Here is a 24351-nt window from a genome sequence, read left to right on the forward strand (position 1 = left end):
CATACGCCCTTTTTGGCCAACCAAGCAAGCTTGCAAAGGAAATCTGCACTACAATGAAGTCTCACTTCCCCCCGGTCAAAAGGGCCATCTGAAAAAAGTGTAAAATCCAGAAAGGCAGCACAGGCCATGGAGAACTGGAAGCCTTGTTATGCTGATGGGCGGGATGTAAATTGCCAACAGACACTCGGGAGAAGTGTATGGTGTTTCCTGAAACATCTAAAAAACAAAGCAACAGAGCCTAGGGCACTTCCACTTATGGTCCTATAGCTTAGGGAAATTAAAATCAAAAAGACACAGCCACCCCAAAGTTTGGGACGCCTCTGTTTACAAGAACCTCGTTTACCGTACAAGTTCAACATCACAGAAAGTGAAAAATGGATAAAGAACTTGTGGTACTTACGTACAATGCAGTATCACTCAGCAATGAAATCTATGTCATCAGGCCCGTAGCAGCATAATGAGTGGATTCAGGTATGATGATTCTAACTGAAATAAGTCACACAGAAAAAGAAACATCATAAGATATCACTAATACACGGAATGTAAACTTGGCTACACAGGAACTGAATTCCAAAACAGAACAGGGTCTCAAATTTAGAAAACCAACTTATGCTTGCTTAAGGGGAAAGGTGAGTTGGGGTGCTGCATAAAACCAGAGATTGAAATGAGCACAGATAAAGTTCCTTAAGCCAAATATGGAATAGACAAGAGCTACTCCTTGCTCAACGAAATGGACTCAACACCCCATATTAAACGCCTAAGAATGTACCTGACTAGTAAGTATCTTAAAACCTATGGATTGCTAAGTCTCCAAAAGAGAATCAAGCGTGTGTACAGGGGCATAAACGCAGCAGTGATAGGATTGGAGAGGTTCGGTGAGCAAATGAAGACCCTTTGAAATCATATTGCATGGTACCCATTCCACGGGTCTCAACTCTCCAGGTTTAAGGTATTCTTCCTTCAGCTAAAACATGCATGTGGAACCCAGAGTATGATCAACCGTGTGAACGGGAGACGTGTTCAAATATGTCTCAGTTTTCCTCCCCTGGTACTCGGGTGCAACATTCCAGACGCTTTACTAACACTCTCCCCACTTGGAGAGTCAACGCCTTTAACCTCCTGTTTGGCCCAGTTTGCAATTTCTGCGGAAGATGAACAGGAATAGGGAGAACCAATGAGAGACTAGCTGGAGGTGTCTGAACGGGCAAATTTAACTCTCATTTCCCACCAGGAAGAGGAAATAACCAAAGGCTCAGCGTGCCGTGCCAGAACCAGATTAGGGCCTGAAGACATCCTGCGGTGTTGCGGCCAGCTCACAAGAAAGCGAGTTGAAGAAAGGAGCTCAGGGGCACTGTAATGCACAAACCTGCAGAGTTATAAATGACAGCTATCGTCCAAAAATATACTGAAGTAAGGCTGCCAAGAGGACTTGAAAGCGGGGCAGAATTGCAGGAAACCGATTTCAGGAGGTAGACTGGAATTGCATTGAAAGCATAGGAAAAGAGGCAGAACGTCCACAATGATGCACTTGGCCAAAAAGGGCATATGCGTTTTTTCCTGAATATATTCAGGAAAAAACGCATACGCCCTTTTTGGCCAACCAAGCAAGCTTGCAAAGGAAATCTGCACTACAATGAAGTCTCACTTCCCCCCGATCAAAAGGGCCATCTGAAAAAAGTGTAAAATCCAGAAAGGCAGCACAGGCCATGGAGAACTGGAAGCCTTGTTATGCTGATGGGCGGGATGTAAATTGCCAACAGACACTCGGGAGAAGTGTATGGTGTTTCCTGAAACATCTGAAAAACAAAGCAACAGAGCCTAGGGCACTTCCACTTATGGTCCTATAGCTTAGGGAAATTAAAATCAAAAAGACACAGCACCCCAAAGTTTGGGACGCCTCTGTTTACAAGAACCTCGTTTACCGTACAAGTTCAATATCACAGAAAGTGAAAAATGGATAAAGAACTTGTGGTACTTACGTACAATGCAGTATCACTCAGCAATGAAATCTATGTCATCAGGCCCGTAGCAGCACAAGGAGTGGATTCAGGTATGATGATTCTAACTGAAATAAGTCACACAGAAAAAGAAACATCATAAGATATCAGTAATACACGGAATGTAAACTTGGCTACACAGGAACTGAATTACAGAACAGAACAGGGTCTCAAATTTAGAAAACCAACTTATGCTTGCTTAAGGGGAAAGGTGAGTTGGGGTGCTGCATAAAACCAGAGATTGAAATGAGCACAGATAAAGTTCCTTAAGCCAAATATGGAATAGACAAGAGCTACTCCTTGCTCAACGAAATGGACTCAACACCCCATATTAAATGCCTAAGAATGTACCTGACTAGTAAGCATCTTAAAACCTATGGATTGCTATGTCTCCGAAAGAGAATCAAGCATGTGTACAGGGGCATAAACGCAGCAGTGATAGGATTGGAGAGGTTCGGTGAGCAAATGAAGACCCTTTGAAGTCATATTGCATGGTACCCATTCCACGGGTTTCAACTACCCAGGTTTAAGGTATTCTTCCTTCAGCTAAAACATGCATGTGGAACCTAGAGTATGATCAACCATGTGATCGGGAGACGTGTTCAAATATGTCTCAGTTTTCGTACCCTGGTACTCGGGTGCAACATTCCAGACGCTTTACTAACACTCTCCCGACTTGGAGAGTCAGTCCCTTTAACCTCCTGTTTGGCCCAGTTTGCAATTTCTGCGGAAGATGAACAGGAATAGCGAGAACCAATGAGAGACTAGCTGGAGGTGTCTGGACGGGTAAATTTAACTCTCATTTCCCACCAGGAAGAGGAATTAACCAAAGGTTCAGCGTGCCGTGCCGGAACCAGATTAGGCCCTGAAGCCATCCTGCGGTGTTGCGGCCAGCTCACAAGAAAGCGAGTTGAAGAAAGGAGCTCAGGGGCAATGTAATTCACAAAGCTGCAGAGTTATAAATGACAGCTATCGTCCAAAAATATACTGAAGTAAGGCTGCCAAGAGGACTTGAAAGCGGGGCAGAATTGCAGGAAACCGATTTCAGGAGGTAGACTGGAATTGCATTGAAAGCATAGGAAAAGAGGCAGAACGTCCACAATGATGCACTTGGCCAAAAAGGGCGTATGCGTTTTTTCCTGAATATATTCAGGAAAAAACGCATACGCCCTTTTTGGCCAACCAAGGAAACTTGAGAAGGAAATCTGCACTACAATAAAGTCTCACTTCCCCCAGGTCAAAAGGGCCATCTGAAAAAAGTGTAAATTCCAGAAAGGCAGGACAGGCCAAGGAGAACTGGGAGCCTTGTTATGCTGATGGGCGGGATGTAAATTGCTAACAGCCACTCGGGAGAAGTGTATGGTGTTTCCTGAAACATCTAAAAAACAAAGCAACAGAGCCTAGGGCACTTCCACTTATGGTCCTATAGCTTAGGGAAATTAAAATCAAAAAGACACAGCCACCCCAAAGTTTGGGATGGCTCTGTTTACAAGAACCTCGTTTACAGTACAAGTTCAACATCGCAGAAAGTGAAAAATGGATAAAGAAGTTGTGGTATTTACTTACAAAGCAATATCACTCAGCAATGAAATCTATGTCATCAGGCCCGTAGCAGCACAATGAGTGGATTCAGGTACGATGATTCTAACTGAAATAAGTCACACAGAAAAAGAAACATCATAAGATATCAGTAATACACGGAATGTAAACTTGGCTACACAGGAACTGAATTACAGAACAGAACAGGGTCTCAAATTTAGAAAACCAACTTATGCTTGCTTAACGGGAAACGTGAGTTGGGGTGCTGCATAAAACCAGAGATTGAAATGAGCACAGATAAAGTTCCTTAAGCCAAATATGGAATAGACAAGAGCTACTCCTTGCTCAACGAAATGGACTCAACACCGCATATTAAACGCCTAAGAATGTACCTGACTAGTAAGTATCTTAAAATCTATGGATTGCTATGTCTCCGAAAGAGAATCAAGCATGTGTACAGGGGCATAAACGCAGCAGTGATAGGATTGGAGAGGTTCGGTGAGCAAATGAAGACCCTTTGAAGTCATATTGCATGGTACCCATTCCACGGGTTTCAACTACCCAGGTTTAAGGTATTCTTCCTTCAGCTAAAACATGCATGTGGAACCTAGAGTATGATCAACCATGTGATCGGGAGACGTGTTCAAATATGTCTCAGTTTTCGTACCCTGGTACTCGGGTGCAACATTCCAGACGCTTTACTAACACTCTCCCGACTTGGAGAGTCAGTCCCTTTAACCTCCTGTTTGGCCCAGTTTGCAATTTCTGCGGAAGATGAACAGGAATAGCGAGAACCAATGAGAGACTAGCTGGAGGTGTCTGGATGGGTAAATTTAACTCTCATTTCCCACCAGGAAGAGGAATTAACCAAAAGTTCAGCGTGCCGTGCCGGAACCAGATTAGGGCCTGAAGCCATGCTGCGGTGTTGCGGCCATGTCACAAGAAAGCGAGTTGAAGAAAGGAGCTCAGGGGCAATGTAATTCACAAACCTGCAGAGTTATAAATGACAGCTATCGTCCAAAAATATACTGAAGTAAGGCTGCCAAGAGGACTTGAAAGCGAGGCAGAATTGCAGGAAACCGATTTCAGGAGGTAGACTGGAATTGCATTGAAAGCATAGGAAAAGAGACAGAACGTCCACAATGATGCACTTGGCCAAAAAGGGCGTATGCGTTTTTTCCTGAATATATTCAGGAAAAAACGCATACGCCCTTTTTGGCCAACCAAGCAAACTTGCAAAGGAAATCTGCACTACAATAAAGTCTCACTTCCCCCCGGTCAAAAGGGCCATCTGAAAAAAGTGTAAATTCCAGAAAGGCAGGACAGGCCCAGGAGAACTGGGAGCCTTGTTATGCTGATGGGCGGGATGTAAATTGCCAACAGACACTAGGGAGAAGTGTATGGTATTTCCTGAAACATCTAAAAAACAAAGCAACAGAGCCTAGGGCACTTCCACTTATGGTCCTATAGCTTAGGGAAATTAAAATCAAAAAGACACAGCCACCCCAAAGTTTGGGACGCCTCTGTTTACAAGAACCTCGTTTACCGTCCAAGTTCAGTATCACAGAAAGTGAAAAATGGATAAAGAAGTTGTGGTATTTACTTACAAAGCAATATCACTCAGCAATGAAATCTATGTCATCAGGCCCTTAGCAGCACAATGAGTGGATTCAGGTATGATGATTCTAACTGAAATAAGTCACACAGAAAAAGGAACATCATAAGATATCACTAATACACGGAATTTAACTTGGCTACACAGGAACTGAATTACAGAACAGAACAGGGTCTCAAATTTAGAAAACCAACTTATGCTTGCTTAAGGGGAAAGGTGAGTTGGGGTGCTGCATAAAACCAGAGATTGAAATGAGCACAGATAAAGTTCCTTAAGCCAAATATGGAATAGACAAGAGCTACTCCTTGCTCAACGAAATGGATTCAACACCGCATATTAAACGCCTAAGAATGTACCTGACTAGTAAGTATCTTAAAACCTATGGATTGCTATGTCTCCGAAAGAGAATCAAGCATGTGTACAGGGGCATAAACGCAGCAGTGATAGGATTGGAGAGGTTCGGTGAGCAAATGAAGACCCTTTGAAGTCATATTGCATGGTACCCATTCCACGGGTTTCAACTACCCAGGTTTAAGGTATTCTTCCTTCAGCTAAAACATGCATGTGGAACCTAGAGTATGATCAACCATGTGATCGGGAGACGTTTTCACATATGTCTCAGTTTTCGTACCCTGGTACTCGGGTGCAACATTCCAGACGCTTTACTAACACTCTCCCGACTTGGAGAGTCAGTCCCTTTAACATCCTGTTTGTCCCAGTTTGTAATTTCTGCGGAAGATGAACAAGAATAGCGAGAACCAATGAGAGACTAGCTGGAGGTGTCTGGACGGGCAAATTTAACTCTCATTTCCCACCAGGAAGAGGAATTAACCAAAGGCTCAGCGTGCCGTGCCGGAAACAGATTAGGGCCTGAAGCCATCCTGCGGTGTTGCGGCCAGGTCACAAGAAAGCGAGTTGAAGAAAGGATCTCAGGGGCACTGTAATTCACAAACCTGCAGAGTTATAAATGACAGCTATCGTCCAAAAATATACCGAAGTAAGGCTGCCAAGAGGACTTGAAAGCGGGGCAGAATTGCAGGAAACCGATTTCAGGAGGTAGACTGGAATTGCATTGAAAGCATAGGAAAAGAGGCAGAACGTCCACAATGATGCACTTGGCCAAAAAGGGCGTATGCGTTTTTTCCTGAATATATTCAGGAAAAAACGCATACGCCCTTTTTGGCCAACCAAGGAAACTTGAGAAGGAAATCTGCACTACAATAAAGTCTCACTTCCCCCAGGTCAAAAGGGCCATCAGAAAAAAGTGTAAATTCCAGAAAGGCAGGACAGGCCAAGGAGAACTGGGAGCCTTGTTATGCTGATGGGCGGGATGTAAATTGCCAACAGACACTGGGGAGAAGTGTATGGTGTTTCCTGAAACATCTAAAAAACAAAGCAACAGAGCCTAGGGCACTTCCAATTATGGTCCTATAGCTTAGGGAAATTAAAATAAAAAAGACACAGCCACCCCAAAGTTTGGGACGCCTCTGTTTACAAGAACCTCGTTTACCGTCCAAGTTCAGTATCACAGAACGTGAAAAATGGATAAAGAAGTTGTGGTATTTACTTACAAAGCAATATCACTCAGCAATGAAATCTATGTCATCAGGCCCTTAGCAGCACAATGAGTGGATTCAGGTATGATGATTCTAACTGAAATAAGTCACACAGAAAAAGAAACATCATAAGATATCACTAATACACGGAATTTAACTTGGCTACACAGGAACTGAATTACAGAACAGAACAGGGTCTCAAATTTAGAAAACCAACTTATGCTTGCTTAAGGGGAAAGGTGAGTTGGGGTGCTGCATAAAACCAGAGATTGAAATGAGCACAGATAAAGTTCCTTAAGCCAAATATGGAATAGACAAGAACTACTCCTTGCTCAACGAAATGGACTCAACACCGCATATTAAACGCCTAAGAATGTACCTGACTAGTAAGTATCTTAAAACCTATGGATTGCTATGTCTCCGAAAGAGAATCAAGCATGTGTACAGGGGCATAAACGCAGCAGTGATAGGATTGGAGAGGTTCGGTGAGCAAATGAAGACCCTTTGAAGTCATATTGCATGGTACCCATTCCACGGGTTTCAACTACCCAGGTTTAAGGTATTCTTCCTTCAGCTAAAACATGCATGTGGAACCTAGGGTATGATCAACCATGTGATCGGGAGACGTGTTCAAATATGTCTCAGTTTTCGTACCCTGGTACTCGGGTGCAACATTCCAGACGCTTTACTAACACTCTCCCGACTTGGAGAGTCAGTGCCTTTAACCTCCTGTTTGGCCCAGTTTGCAATTTCTGCGGAAGATGAACAGGAATAGCGAGAACCAATGAGAGATTAGCTGGAGGTGTCTGGACGGGCAAATTTAACTCTCATTTCCCACCAGGAAGAGGAATTAACCAAAGGCTCAGCGTGCCGTGCCGGAACCAGATTAGGGCCTAAAGCCATGCTGCGGTGTTGCGGCCAGCTCACAAGAAAGCGAGTTGAAGAAAGGAGCTCAGGGGCAATGTAATTCACAAACCTGCAGAGTTATAAATGACAGCTATCGTCCAAAAATACACTGAAGTAAGGCTGCCAAGAGGACTTGAAAGCGGGGCAGAATTGCAGGAAACCGATTTCAGGAGGTAGACTGGAATTGCATTGAAAGCATAGGAAAAGAGGCAGAACGTCCACAATGATGCACTTGGCCAAAAAGGGCGTATGCGTTTTTTCCTGAATATATTCAGGAAAAAACGCATACGCCCTTTTTGGCCAACCAAGCAAGCTTGCAAAGGAAATCTGCACTACAATGAAGTCTCACTTCCCCCCGGTCAAAAGGGCCATCTGAAAAAAGTGTAAAATCCAGAAAGGCAGGACAGGCCATGGAGAACTGGGAGCCTTGTTATGCTGATGGGCGGGATGTAAATTGCCAACAGACACTCGGGAGAAGTGTTTGGTGTTTCCTGAAACATCTAAAAAACACAGCAACAGAGCCTAGGGCACTTCCACTTATGGTCCTATAGCTTAGGGAAATTAAAATCAAAAAGACACAGCCACCCCAAAGTTTGGGATGGCTCTGTTTACAAGAACCTCGTTTACAGTACAAGTTCAACATCGCAGAAAGTGAAAAATGGATAAAGAAGTGGTGGTATTTACTTACAAAGCAATATCACTCAGCAATGAAATCTATGTCATCAGGCCCTTAGCAGCACAATGAGTGGATTCAGGTACGATGATTCTAACTGAAATAAGTCACACAGAAAAAGAAACATCATAAGATATCAGTAATACACGGAATGTAAACTTGGCTACACAGGAACTGAATTACAGAACAGAACAGGGTCTCAAATTTAGAAAACCAACTTATGCTTGCTTAACGGGAAACGTGAGTTGGGGTGCTGCATAAAACCAGAGATTGAAATGAGCACAGATAAAGTTCCTTAAGCCAAATATGGAATAGACAAGAGCTACTACTTGCTCAACGAAATGGACTCAACACCGCATATTAAACGCCTAAGAATGTACCTGACTAGTAAGTATCTTAAAACCTATGGATTGCTATGTCTCTGAAAGAGAATCAAGCATGTGTACAGGGGCATAAACGCAGCAGTGATAGGATTGGAGAGGTTCGGTGAGCAAATGAAGACCCTTTGAAGTCATATTGCATGGTACCCATTCCACGGGTTTCAACTACCCAGGTTTAAGGTATTCTTCCTTCAGCTAAAACATGCATGTGGAACCTAGAGTATGATCAACCATGTGATCGGGAGACGTGTTCAAATATGTCTCAGTTTTCGTACCCTGGTACTCGGGTGCAACATTCCAGACGCTTTACTAACACTCTCCCGACTTGGAGAGTCAGTCCCTTTAACCTCCTGTTTGGCCCAGTTTGCAATTTCTGCGGAAGATGAACAGGAATAGCGAGAACCAATGAGAGACTAGCTGGAGGTGTCTGGACGGGTAAATTTAACTCTCATTTCCCACCAGGAAGAGGAATTAACCAAAGGTTCAGCGTGCCGTGCCGGAACCAGATTAGGGCCTGAAGCCATCCTGCGGTGTTGCGGCCAGCTCACAAGAAAGCGAGTTGAAGAAAGGAGCTCAGGGGCACTGTAATTCACAAACCTGCAGAGTTATAAATGACAGCTATCGTCCAAAAATATACTGAAGTAAGGCTGCCAAGAGGACTTGAAAGCGGGGCAGAATTGCAGGAAACCGATTTCAGGAGGTAGACTGGAATTGCATTGAAAGCATAGGAAAAGAGGCAGAACGTCCACAATGATGCACTTGGCCAAAAAGGGCGTATGCGTTTTTTCCTGAATATATTCAGGAAAAAACGCATACGCCCTTTTTGGCCAACCAAGCAAGCTTGCAAAGGAAATCTGCACTACAATGAAGTCTCACTTCCCCCCGGTCAAAAGGGCCATCTGAAAAAAGTGTAAAATCCAGAAAGGCAGGACAGGCCATGGAGGACTGGGAGCCTTGTTATGCTGATGGGCGGGATGTAAATTGCCAACAGACACTAGGGAGAAGTTTATGGTGTTTCCTGAAACATCTAAAAAACAAAGCAACAGAGCCTAGGGCACTTCCACTTATGGTCCTATAGCTTAGGGAAATTAAAATCAAAAAGACACAGCCACCCCAAAGTTTGGGACGCCTCTGTTTACAAGAACCTCGATTACCGTACAAGTTCAACATCACAGAAAGTGAAAAATGGATAAAGAACTTGTGGTACTTACGTACAATGCAGTATCACTCAGCAATGAAATCTATGTCACCAGGCCCGTAGCAGCATAATGAGTGGATTCAGGTACGATGATTCTAACTAAAATAAGTCACACAGAAAAAGAAACATCATAAGATATCACTAATACACGGAATTTAACTTGGCTACACAGGAACTGAATTACAGAACAGAACAGGGTCTCAAATTTAGAAAACCAACTTATGCTTGCTTAAGGGGAAAGGTGAGTTGGGGTGCTGCATAAAACCAGAGATTGAAATGAGCACAGATAAAGTTCCTTAAGCCAAATATGGAATAGACAAGAGCTACTCCTTGCTCAACGAAATGGACTCAACACCACATATTAAACGCCTAAGAATGTACCTGACTAGTAAGTATCTTAAAACCTATGGATTGCTATGTCTCCGAAAGAGAATCAAGCATGTGTACAGGGGCATAAACGCAGCAGTGATAGGATTGGAGAGGTTCGGTGAGCAAATGAAGACCCTTTGAAGTCATATTGCATGGTACCCATTCCACGGGTTTCAACTACCCAGGTTTAAGGTATTCTTCCTTCAGCTAAAACATGCATGTGGAACCTAGGGTATGATCAACCATGTGATCGGGAGACGTGTTCAAATATGTCTCAGTTTTCGTACCCTGGTACTCGGGTGCAACATTCCAGACGCTTTACTAACACTCTCCCGACTTGGAGAGTCAGTGCCTTTAACCTCCTGTTTGGCCCAGTTTGCAATTTCTGCGGAAGATGAACAGGAATAGCGAGAACCAATGAGAGATTAGCTGGAGGTGTCTGGACGGGCAAATTTAACTCTCATTTCCCACCAGGAAGAGGAATTAACCAAAGGCTCAGCGTGCCGTGCCGGAACCAGATTAGGGCCTAAAGCCATGCTGCGGTGTTGCGGCCAGCTCACAAGAAAGCGAGTTGAAGAAAGGAGCTCAGGGGCAATGTAATTCACAAACCTGCAGAGTTATAAATGACAGCTATCGTCCAAAAATACACTGAAGTAAGGCTGCCAAGAGGACTTGAAAGCGGGGCAGAATTGCAGGAAACCGATTTCAGGAGGTAGACTGGAATTGCATTGAAAGCATAGGAAAAGAGGCAGAACGTCCACAATGATGCACTTGGCCAAAAAGGGCGTATGCGTTTTTTCCTGAATATATTCAGGAAAAAACGCATACGCCCTTTTTGGCCAACCAAGCAAGCTTGCAAAGGAAATCTGCACTACAATGAAGTCTCACTTCCCCCCGGTCAAAAGGGCCATCTGAAAAAAGTGTAAAATCCAGAAAGGCAGGACAGGCCATGGAGAACTGGGAGCCTTGTTATGCTGATGGGCGGGATGTAAATTGCCAACAGACACTCGGGAGAAGTGTTTGGTGTTTCCTGAAACATCTAAAAAACACAGCAACAGAGCCTAGGGCACTTCCACTTATGGTCCTATAGCTTAGGGAAATTAAAATCAAAAAGACACAGCCACCCCAAAGTTTGGGACGGCTCTGTTTACAAGAACCTCGTTTACAGTACAAGTTCAACATCGCAGAAAGTGAAAAATGGATAAAGAAGTTGTGGTATTTACTTACAAAGCAATATCACTCAGCAATGAAATCTATGTCATCAGGCCCTTAGCAGCACAATGAGTGGATTCAGGTACGATGATTCTAACTGAAATAAGTCACACAGAAAAAGAAACATCATAAGATATCAGTAATACACGGAATGTAAACTTGGCTACACAGGAACTGAATTACAGAACAGAACAGGGTCTCAAATTTAGAAAACCAACTTATGCTTGCTTAACGGGAAACGTGAGTTGGGGTGCTGCATAAAACCAGAGATTGAAATGAGCACAGATAAAGTTCCTTAAGCCAAATATGGAATAGACAAGAGCTACTCCTTGCTCAACGAAATGGACTCAACACCGCATATTAAACGCCTAAGAATGTACCTGACTAGTAAGTATCTTAAAACCTATGGATTGCTATGTCTCTGAAAGAGAATCAAGCATGTGTACAGGGGCATAAACGCAGCAGTGATAGGATTGGAGAGGTTCGGTGAGCAAATGAAGACCCTTTGAAGTCATATTGCATGGTACCCATTCCACGGGTTTCAACTACCCAGGTTTAAGGTATTCTTCCTTCAGCTAAAACATGCATGTGGAACCTAGAGTATGATCAACCATGTGATCGGGAGACGTGTTCAAATATGTCTCAGTTTTCGTACCCTGGTACTCGGGTGCAACATTCCAGACGCTTTACTAACACTCTCCCGACTTGGAGAGTCAGTCCCTTTAACCTCCTGTTTGGCCCAGTTTGCAATTTCTGCGGAAGATGAACAGGAATAGCGAGAACCAATGAGAGACTAGCTGGAGGTGTCTGGACGGGTAAATTTAACTCTCATTTCCCACCAGGAAGAGGAATTAACCAAAGGTTCAGCGTGCCGTGCCGGAACCAGATTAGGGCCTGAAGCCATCCTGCGGTGTTGCGGCCAGCTCACAAGAAAGCGAGTTGAAGAAAGGAGCTCAGGGGCACTGTAATTCACAAACCTGCAGAGTTATAAATGACAGCTATCGTCCAAAAATATACTGAAGTAAGGCTGCCAAGAGGACTTGAAAGCGGGGCAGAATTGCAGGAAACCGATTTCAGGAGGTAGACTGGAATTGCATTGAAAGCATAGGAAAAGAGGCAGAACGTCCACAATGATGCACTTGGCCAAAAAGGGCGTATGCGTTTTTTCCTGAATATATTCAGGAAAAAACGCATACGCCCTTTTTGGCCAACCAAGCAAGCTTGCAAAGGAAATCTGCACTACAATGAAGTCTCACTTCCCCCCAGTCAAAAGGGCCATCTGAAAAAAGTGTAAAATCCAGAAAGGCAGGACAGGCCATGGAGAACTGGGAGCCTTGTTATGCTGATGGGCGGGATGTAAATTGCCAACAGACACTCGGGAGAAGTTTATGGTGTTTCCTGAAACATCTAAAAAACAAAGCAACAGAGCCTAGGGCACTTCCACTTATGGTCCTATAGCTTAGGGAAATTAAAATCAAAAAGACACAGCCACCCCAAAGTTTGGGACGCCTCTGTTTACAAGAACCTCGATTACCGTACAAGTTCAACATCACAGAAAGTGAAAAATGGATAAAGAACTTGTGGTACTTACGTACAATGCAGTATCACTCAGCAATGAAATCTATGTCACCAGGCCCGTAGCAGCATAATGAGTGGATTCAGGTACGATGATTCTAACTAAAATAAGTCACACAGAAAAAGAAACATCATAAGATATCACTAATACACGGAATTTAACTTGGCTACACAGGAACTGAATTACAGAACAGAACAGGGTCTCAAATTTAGAAAACCAACTTATGCTTGCTTAAGGGGAAAGGTGAGTTGGGGTGCTGCATAAAACCAGAGATTGAAATGAGCACAGATAAAGTTCCTTAAGCCAAATATGGAATAGACAAGAGCTACTCCTTGCTCAACGAAATGGACTCAACACCACATATTAAACGCCTAAGAATGTACCTGACTAGTAAGTATCTTAAAACCTATGGATTGCTATGTCTCCGAAAGAGAATCAAGCATGTGTACAGGGGCATAAACGCAGCAGTGATAGGATTGGAGAGGTTCGGTGAGCAAATGAAGACCCTTTGAAGTCATATTGCATGGTACCCATTCCACGGGTTTCAACTACCCAGGTTTAAGGTATTCTTCCTTCAGCTAAAACATGCATGTGGAACCTAGGGTATGATCAACCATGTGATCGGGAGACGTGTTCAAATATGTCTCAGTTTTCGTACCCTGGTACTCGGGTGCAACATTCCAGACGCTTTACTAACACTCTCCCGACTTGGAGAGTCAGTGCCTTTAACCTCCTGTTTGGCCCAGTTTGCAATTTCTGCGGAAGATGAACAGGAATAGCGAGAACCAATGAGAGATTAGCTGGAGGTGTCTGGACGGGCAAATTTAACTCTCATTTCCCACCAGGAAGAGGAATTAACCAAAGGCTCAGCGTGCCGTGCCGGAACCAGATTAGGGCCTAAAGCCATGCTGCGGTGTTGCGGCCAGCTCACAAGAAAGCGAGTTGAAGAAAGGAGCTCAGGGGCAATGTAATTCACAAACCTGCAGAGTTATAAATGACAGCTATCGTCCAAAAATACACTGAAGTAAGGCTGCCAAGAGGACTTGAAAGCGGGGCAGAATTGCAGGAAACCGATTTCAGGAGGTAGACTGGAATTGCATTGAAAGCATAGGAAAAGAGGCAGAACGTCCACAATGATGCACTTGGCCAAAAAGGGCGTATGCGTTTTTTCCTGAATATATTCAGGAAAAAACGCATACGCCCTTTTTGGCCAACCAAGCAAGCTTGCAAAGGAAATCTGCACTACAATGAAGTCTCACTTCCCCCCGGTCAAAAGGGCCATCTGAAAAAAGTGTAAAATCCAGAAAGGCAGGACAGGCCATGGAGAACTGGGAGCCTTGTTATGCTGATGGGCGGGATGTAAATTGCCAACAGACACTCGGGAGAAGTGTTTGGTGTTTCCTGAAACATCTAAAAAACACAGCAACAGAGCCTAGGGCACTTCCACTTATGGTCCTATAGCTTAGGGAAATTAAAATCAAAAAGACACAGCCACCCCAAAGTTTGGGACGGCTCTGTTTACAAGAACCTCGTTTACAGTACAAGTTCAACATCGCAGAAAGTGAAAAATGGATAAAGAAGTTGTGGTATTTACTTACAAAGCAATATCACTCAGCAATGAAATCTATGTCATCAGGCCCTTAGCAGCACAATGAGTGGATTCAGGTACGATGATTCTAACTGAAATAAGTCACACAGAAAAAGAAACATCATAAGATATCAGTAATACACGGAATGTAAACTTGGCTACACAGGAACTGAATTACAGAACAGAACAGGGTCTCAAATTTAGAAAACCAACTTATGCTTGCTTAACGGGAAACGTGAGTTGGGGTGCTGCATAAAACCAGAGATTGAAATGAGCACAGATAAAGTTCCTTAAGCCAAATATGGAATAGACAAGAGCTACTCCTTGCTCAACGAAATGGACTCAACACCGCATATTAAACGCCTAAGAATGTACCTGACTAGTAAGTATCTTAAAACCTATGGATTGCTATGTCTCTGAAAGAGAATCAAGCATGTGTACAGGGGCATAAACGCAGCAGTGATAGGATTGGAGAGGTTCGGTGAGCAAATGAAGACCCTTTGAAGTCATATTGCATGGTACCCATTCCACGGGTTTCAACTACCCAGGTTTAAGGTATTCTTCCTTCAGCTAAAACATGCATGTGGAACCTAGAGTATGATCAACCATGTGATCGGGAGACGTGTTCAAATATGTCTCAGTTTTCGTACCCTGGTACTCGGGTGCAACATTCCAGACGCTTTACTAACACTCTCCCGACTTGGAGAGTCAGTCCCTTTAACCTCCTGTTTGGCCCAGTTTGCAATTTCTGCGGAAGATGAACAGGAATAGCGAGAACCAATGAGAGACTAGCTGGAGGTGTCTGGACGGGTAAATTTAACTCTCATTTCCCACCAGGAAGAGGAATTAACCAAAGGTTCAGCGTGCCGTGCCGGAACCAGATTAGGGCCTGAAGCCATCCTGCGGTGTTGCGGCCAGCTCACAAGAAAGCGAGTTGAAGAAAGGAGCTCAGGGGCACTGTAATTCACAAAGCTGCAGAGTTATAAATGACAGCTATCGTCCAAAAATATACTGAAGTAAGGCTGCCAAGAGGACTTGAAAGCGGGGCAGAATTGCAGGAAACCGATTTCAGGAGGTAGACTGGAATTGCATTGAAAGCATAGGAAAAGAGGCAGAACGTCCACAATGATGCACTTGGCCAAAAAGGGCGTATGCGTTTTTTCCTGAATATATTCAGGAAAAAACGCATACGCCCTTTTTGGCCAACCAAGCAAGCTTGCAAAGGAAATCTGCACTACAATGAAGTCTCACTTCCCCCCGGTCAACAGGGCCATCTGAAAAAAGTGTAAAATCCAGAAAGGCAGGACAGGCCATGGAGAACTGGGAGCCTTGTTATGCTGATGGGCGGGATGTAAATTGCCAACAGACACTCGGGAGAAGTTTATGGTGTTTCCTGAAACATCTAAAAAACAAAGCAACAGAGCCTAGGGCACTTCCACTTATGGTCCTATAGCTTAGGGAAATTAAAATCAAAAAGACACAGCCACCCCAAAGTTTGGGACGCCTCTGTTTACAAGAACCTCGATTACCGCACAAGTTCAACATCACAGAAAGTGAAAAATGGATAAAGAACTTGTGGTACTTACGTACAATGCAGTATCACTCAGCAATGAAATCTATGTCACCAGGCCCGTAGCAGCATAATGAGTGGATTCAGGTACGATGATTCTAACTGAAATAAGTCACACAGAAAAAGAAACATCATAAGATATCACTAATACACGGAATTTAACTTGGCTACACAGGAACTGAATTACAGAACAGAACAGGGTCTCAAATTTAGAAAACCAACTTATGCTTGCTTAAGGGGAAAGGTGAGTTGGGGTGCTGCATAAAACCAGAGATTGAAATGAGCACAGATAAAGTTCCTTAAGCCAAATATGGAATAGACAAGAGCTACTCCTTGCTCAACGAAATGGACTCAACACCGCATATTAAACGCCTAAGAATGTACCTGACTAGTAAGTATCTTAAAACCTATGGATTGCTATGTCTCCGAAAGAGAATCAAGCATGTGTACAGGGGCATAAACGCAGCAGTGATAGGATTGGAGAGGTTCGGTGAGCAAATGAAGACCCTTTGAAGTCATATTGCATGGTACCCATTCCACGGGTTTCAACTACCCAGGTTTAAGGTATTCTTCCTGCAGCTAAAACATGCATGTGGAACCTAGAGTATGATCAACCATGTGATCGGGAGACGTGTTCACATATGTCTCAGTTTTCGTACCCTGGTACTCGGGTGCAACATTCCAGACGCTTTACTAACACTCTCCCGACTTGGAGAGTCAGTCCCTTTAACCTCCTGTTTGGCCCAGTTTGTAATTTCTGCGGAAGATGAACAAGAATAGCGAGAACCAATGAGAGACTAGCTGGAGGTGTCTGGACGGGCAAATTTAACTCTCATTTCCCACCAGAAAGAGGAATTAACCAAAGGCTCAGCGTGCCGTGCCGGAACCAGATTAGGGCCTGAAGCCATCCTGCGGTGTTGCGGCCAGCTCACAAGAAAGCGAGTTGAAGAAAGGAGCTCAGGGGCACTGTAATTCACAAACCTGCAGAGTTATAAATGACAGCTATCGTCCAAAAATATACTGAAGTAAGGCTGCCAAGAGGACTTGAAAGCGGGGCAGAATTGCAGGAAACCGATTTCAGGAGGTAGACTGGAATTGCATTGAAAGCATAGGAAAAGAGGCAGAACGTCCACAATGATGCACTTGGCCAAAAAGGGCGTATGCGTTTTTTCCTGAATATATTCAGGAAAAAACGCATACGCCCTTTTTGGCCAACCAAGCAAGCTTGCAAAGGAAATCTGCACTACAATGAAGTCTCACTTCCCCCCGGTCAAAAGGGCCATCTGAAAAAAGTGTAAAATCCAGAAAGGCAGGACAGGCCATGGAGAACTGGGAGCCTTGTTATGCTGATGGGCGGGATGTAAATTGCCAACAGACACTCGGGAGAAGTTTATGGTGTTTCCTGAAACATCTAAAAAACAAAGCAACAGAGCCTAGGGCACTTCCACTTATGGTCCTATAGCTTAGGGAAATTAAAATCAAAAAGACACAGCCACCCCAAAGTTTGGGACGCCTCTGTTTACAAGAACCTCGATTACCGTACAAGTTCAACATCACAGAAAGTGAAAAATGGATAAAGAACTTGTGGTACTTACGTACAATGCAGTATCACTCAGCAATGAAATCTATGTCACCAGGCCCGTAGCAGCATAATGAGTGGATTCAGGTACGATGATTCTAACTAAAATAAGTCACACAGAAAAAGAAACATCATAAGATATCACTAATACACGGAATTTAACTTGGCTACACAGGAACTGAATTACAGAACAGAACAGGGTCTCAAATTTAGAAAACCAACTTATGCTTGCTTAAGGGGAAAGGTGAGTTGGGGTGCTGCATAAAACCAGAGATTGAAATGAGCACAGATAAAGTTCCTTAAGCCAAATATGGAATAGACAAGAGCTACTCCTTGCTCAACGAAATGGACTCAACACCACATATTAAACGCCTAAGAATGTACCTGACTAGTAAGTATCTTAAAACCTATGGATTGCTATGTCTCCGAAAGAGAATCAAGCATGTGTACAGGGGCATAAACGCAGCAGTGATAGGATTGGAGAGGTTCGGTGAGCAAATGAAGACCCTTTGAAGTCATATTGCATGGTACCCATTCCACGGGTTTCAACTACCCAGGTTTAAGGTATTCTTCCTTCAGCTAAAACATGCATGTGGAACCTAGGGTATGATCAACCATGTGATCGGGAGACGTGTTCAAATATGTCTCAGTTTTCGTACCCTGGTACTCGGGTGCAACATTCCAGACGCTTTACTAACACTCTCCCGACTTGGAGAGTCAGTGCCTTTAACCTCCTGTTTGGCCCAGTTTGCAATTTCTGCGGAAGATGAACAGGAATAGCGAGAACCAATGAGAGATTAGCTGGAGGTGTCTGGACGGGCAAATTTAACTCTCATTTCCCACCAGGAAGAGGAATTAACCAAAGGCTCAGTGTGCCGTGCCGGAACCAGATTAGGGCCTAAAGCCATGCTGCGGTGTTGCGGCCAGCTCACAAGAAAGCGAGTTGAAGAAAGGAGCTCAGGGGCAATGTAATTCACAAACCTGCAGAGTTATAAATGACAGCTATCGTCCAAAAATACACTGAAGTAAGGCTGCCAAGAGGACTTGAAAGCGGGGCAGAATTGCAGGAAACCGATTTCAGGAGGTAGACTGGAATTGCATTGAAAGCATAGGAAAAGAGGCAGAACGTCCACAATGATGCACTTGGCCAAAAAGGGCGTATGCGTTTTTTCCTGAATATATTCAGGAAAAAACGCATACGCCCTTTTTGGCCAACCAAGCAAGCTTGCAAAGGAAATCTGCACTACAATGAAGTCTCACTTCCCCCCGGTCAAAAGGGCCATCTGAAAAAAGTGTAAAATCCAGAAAGGCAGGACAGGCCATGGAGAACTGGGAGCCTTGTTATGCTGATGGGCGGGATGTAAATTGCCAACAGACACTCGGGAGAAGTGTTTGGTGTTTCCTGAAACATCTAAAAAACACAGCAACAGAGCCTAGGGCACTTCCACTTATGGTCCTATAGCTTAGGGAAATTAAAATCAAAAAGACACAGCCACCCCAACGTTTGGGACGGCTCTGTTTACAAGAACCTCGTTTACAGTACAAGTTCAACATCGCAGAAAGTGAAAAATGGATAAAGAAGTGGTGGTATTTACTTACAAAGCAATATCACTCAGCAATGAAATCTATGTCATCAGGCCCTTAGCAGCACAATGAGTGGATTCAGGTATGATGATTCTAACTGAAATAAGTCACACAGAAAAAGAAACATCATAAGATATCAGTAATACATGGAATGTAAACTTGGCTACACAGGAACTGAATTACAGAACAGAACAGGGTCTCAAATTTAGAAAACCAACTTATGCTTGCTTAACGGGAAACGTGAGTTGGGGTGCTGCATAAAACCAGAGATTGAAATGAGCACAGATAAAGTTCCTTAAGCCAAATATGGAATAGACAAGAGCTACTCCTTGCTCAACGAAATGGACTCAACACCGCATATTAAACGCCTAAGAATGTACCTGACTAGTAAGTATCTTAAAACCTATGGATTGCTATGTCTCCGAAAGAGAATCAAGCATGTGTACAGGGGCATAAACGCAGCAGTGATAGGATTGGAGAGGTTCGGTGAGCAAATGAAGACCCTTTGAAGTCATATTGCATGGTACCCATTCCACGTGTTTCAACTACCCAGGTTTAATGTATACTTCCTTCAGCTAAAACATGCATGTGGAACCTAGAGTATGATCAACCATGTGATCGGGAGACGTGTTCAAATATGTCTCAGTTTTCGTACCCTGGTACTCGGGTGCAACATTCCAGACGCTTTACTAACACTCTCCCGACTTGGAGAGTCAGTCCCTTTAACCTCCTGTTGGGCCCAGTTTGCAATTTCTGCGGAAGATGAACAGGAATAGCGAGAACCAATGAGAGATTAGCTGGAGGTGTCTGGACGGGCAAATTTAACTCTCATTTCCCACCAGGAAGAGGAATTAACCAAAGGCTCAGCGTGCCGTGCCGGAACCAGATTAGGGCCTGAAGCCATGCTGCGGTGTTGCGGCCAGCTCACAAGAAAGCGAGTTGAAGGAAGGAGCTCAGGGGCAATTTAATTCACAAACCTGCAGAGTTATAAATGACAGCTATCGTCCAAAAATACACTGAAGTAAGGCTGCCAAGAGGACTTGAAAGCGGGGCAGAATTGCAGGAAACCGATTTCAGGAGGTAGACTGGAATTGCATTGAAAGCATAGGAAAAGAGGCAGAACGTCCACAATGATGCACTTGGCCAAAAAGGGCGTATGTGTTTTTTCCTGAATATATCCAGGAAAAAACGCATACGCCCTTTTTGGCCAACCAAGCAAGCTTGCAAAGGAAATCTGCACTACAATGAAGTCTCACTTCCCCCCGGTCAAAAGGGCCATCTGAAAAAAGTGTAAATTCCAGAAAGGCAGGACAGGCCAAGGAGAACTGGGAGCCTTGTTATGCTGATGGGCAGGATGTAAATTGCCAACAGACACTAGGGAGAAGTGTATGGTGTTTCCTGAAACATCTAAAAAACAAATCAACAGAGCCTAGGGCACTTCCACTTATGGTCCTATAGCTTAGGGAAATTAAAATCAAAAAGACACAGCCACCCCAAAGTTTGGGACGCCTCTGTTTACAAGAACCTCATTTACCGTCCAAGTTCAGTATCACAGAAAGTGAAAAATGGATAAAGAAGTTGTGGTATTTACTTACAAAGCAATATCACTCAGCAATGAAATCTATGTCATCAGGCCCTTAGCAGCACAATGAGTGGATTCAGGTATGATGATTCTAACTGAAATAAGTCACACAGAAAAAGAAACATCATAAGATATCACTAATACACGGAATTTAACTTGGCTACACAGGAACTGAATTACAGAACAGAACAGGGTCTCAAATTTAGAAAACCAACTTATGCTTGCTTAAGGGGAAAGGTGAGTTGGGGTGCTGCATAAAACCAGAGATTGAAATGAGCACAGATAAAGTTCCTTAAGCCAAATATGGAATAGACAAGAGCTACTCCTTGCTCAACGAAATGGACTCAACACCGCATATTAAACGCCTAAGAATGTACCTGACTAGTAAGTATCTTAAAACCTATGGATTGCTATGTCTCCGAAAGAGAATCAAGCGTGTGTACAGGGGCATAAACGCAGCAGTGATAGGATTGGAGAGGTTCGGTGAGCAAATGAAGACCCTTTGAAGTCATATTGCATGGTACCCATTCCACGGGTTTCAACTACCCAGGTTTAAGGTATTCTTCCTGCAGCTAAAACATGCATGTGGAACCTAGAGTATGATCAACGCTGTGATCGGGAGACGTGTTCACATATGTCTCAGTTTTCGTACCCTGGTACTCGGGTGCAACATTCCAGACGCTTTACTAACACTCTCCCGACTTGGAGAGTCAGTCCCTTTAACCTCCTGTTTGGCCCAGTTTGCAATTTCTGCGGAAGATGAACAGGAATAGCGAGAACCAATGAGAGACTAGCTGGAGGTGTCTGGACGGGCAAATTTAACTCTCATTTCCCACCAGGAAGAGGAATTAACCAAAGGCTCAGCGTGCCGTGCCGGAACCAGATTAGGGCCTGAAGCCATGCTGCGGTGTTGCGGCCAGGTCACAAGAAAGCGAGTTGAAGAAAGGAGCTCACGGGCACTGTAATTCACAAACCTGCAGAGTTATAAATGACAGCTATCGTCCAAAAATATACCGAAGTAAGGCTGCCAAGAGGACTTGAAAGCGGGGCAGAATTGCAGGAAACCGATTTCAGGAGGTAGACTGGAATTGCATTGAAAGCATAGGAAAAGAGGCAGAACGTCCACAATGATGCACTTGGCCAAAAAGGGCGTATCCTTTTTTTCCTGAATATATTCAGGAAAAAACGCATACGCCCTTTTTGGCCAACCAACCAAGCTTGCAAAGGAAATCTGCACTACAATGAAGTCTCACTTCCCCCCGGTCAAAAGGGCCATCTGAAAAAAGTGTAAAATCCAGAAAGGCAGGACAGGCCATGGAGAACTGGGAGCCTTGTTATGCTGATGGGCAGGATGTAAATTGCCAACAGACACTCGGGAGAAGTTTATGGTGTTTCCTGAAACATCTAAACAACAAAGCAACAGAGCCTAGGGCACTTCCACTTATGGTCCTATAGCTTAGGGAAATTAAAATCAAAAAGACACAGCCACCCCAAAGTTTGGGACGCCTCTGTTTACAAGAACCTCGATTACCGTACAAGTTCAACATCACAGAAAGTGAAAAATGGATAAAGAACTTGTGGAACTTTCGTACAATGCAGTATCACTCAGCAATGAAATCTATGTCACCAGGCCCGTAGCAGCATAACGAGTGGATTCAGGTACGATGATTCTAACTGAAATAAGTCACACAGAAAAAGAAACATCATAAGATATCACTAATACACGGAATGTAAACTTGGCTACACAGGAACTGAATTACAGAACAGAACAGGGTCTCAAATTTAGAAAACCAACTTATGCTTGCTTAAGGGGAAAGGTGAGTTGGGGTGCTGCATAAAACCAGAGATTGAAATGAGCACAGATAAAGTTCCTTAAGCCAAATATGGAATAGACAAGAGCTACTCCTTTCTCAACGAAATGGACTCAACACCCCATATTAAACGCCTAAGAATGTACCTGACTAGTAAGTATCTTAAAACCTATGGATTGCTATGTCTCCGAAAGAGAATCAAGCGTGTGTACAGGGGCATAAACGCAGCAGTGATAAGATTGGAGAGGTTCGGTGAGCAAATGAAGCCCCTTTGAAGTCATATTGCATGGTACCCATTCCACGAGTCTCCACTCTCCAGGTTTAAGGTATTCTTCCTTCAGCTAAAACATGCATGTGGAACCCAGAGTATGATCAACCGTGTGAACGGGAGACGTGTTCAAATATGTCTCAGTTTTCGTACCCTGGTACTCGGATGCAACATTCCAGACGCTTTACTAACACTCTCCCCACTTGGAGAGTCAGCGCCTTTAACCTCCTGTTTGGCCCAGTTTGCAATTTCTGCGGAAGATGAACAGGAATAGGGAGAACCAATGAGAGACTAGCTGGAGGTGTCTGAACGGGCAAATTTAACTCTCATTTCCCACCAGGAAGAGGAAATAACCAAAGGCTCAGCGTGCCGTGCCGGAATCAGATTAGGGCCTGAAGCCATCCTGCGGTGTTGCGGCCAGCTCACAAGAAAGCGAGTTGAAGAAAGGAGCTCAGGGGCACTGTAATGCACAAACATGCAGAGTTATAAATGACAGCTATCGTCCAAAAATATACTGAAGTAAGGCTGCCAAGAGGACTTGAAAGCGGGGCAGAATTGCAGGAAACCGATTTCAGGAGGTAGACTGGAATTGCATTGAAAGCATAGGAAAAGAGGCGGAACGTCCACAATGATGCACTTGGCCAAAAAGGGCGTATGCGTTTTTTCCTGAATATATTCAGGAAAAAACCATACGCCCTTTTTGGCCAACCAAGCAAGCTTGCACAGGAAATCTGCACTACAATGAAGTCTCACTTCCCCCCGGTCAAAAGGGCCATCTGAAAAAAGTGTAAAATCCAGAAAGGCAGGACAGGCCATGGAGAACTGGAAGTCTTGTTATGCTGATGGGTGGGATGTAAATTGCCAACAGACACTCGGGAGAAGTGTATGGTGTTTCCTGAAACATCTAAAAAACAAAGCAACAGAGCCTAGGGCACTTCCACTTATGGTCCTATAGCTTCGGGAAATTAAAATCAAAAAGACACAGCCACCCCAAAGTTTGGAACGGCTCTGTTTACAAGAACCTCGTTTACAGTACAAGTTCAACATCGCAGAAAGTGAAAAATGGATAAAGAAGTTGTGGTATTTACTTACAAAGCAATATCACTCAGGAATGAAATCTATGTCATCAGGCCCTTAGCAGCACAATGAGTGGATTCAGGTATGATGATTCTAACTGAAATAAGTCACACAGAAAAAGAAACATCATAAGATATCACTAATACACGGAATGTAAACTTGGCTACACAGGAACTGAATTACAGAACAGAACAGGGTCTCAAATTTAGAAAACCAACTTATGCTTGCTTAAGGGGAAAGGTGAGTTGGGGTGCTGCATAAAACCGGAGAT

General features: G+C 43.9%; 1 long non-coding RNA gene across 1 annotated transcript in view; it reads right to left on the reverse strand.

Annotated features, from left to right (window-relative positions):
* Nucleotides 1–441: 441 nt before the first annotated feature.
* LOC137218068 (uncharacterized) overlaps nucleotides 442–24351 on the reverse strand; it is a 114436-nt gene continuing 90526 nt past the window's right edge. The window contains exon 3 of the long non-coding RNA XR_010940431.1: nucleotides 442–486. This is a non-coding gene — a long non-coding RNA (uncharacterized lncRNA). The remainder of the gene's footprint in view (nucleotides 487–24351) is intronic.

The sequence above is a fragment of the Pseudorca crassidens genome, unplaced genomic scaffold (genome assembly GCF_039906515.1).
Source record: "Pseudorca crassidens isolate mPseCra1 unplaced genomic scaffold, mPseCra1.hap1 Scaffold_144, whole genome shotgun sequence".
Lineage (NCBI taxonomy): Eukaryota > Metazoa > Chordata > Mammalia > Artiodactyla > Delphinidae > Pseudorca > Pseudorca crassidens.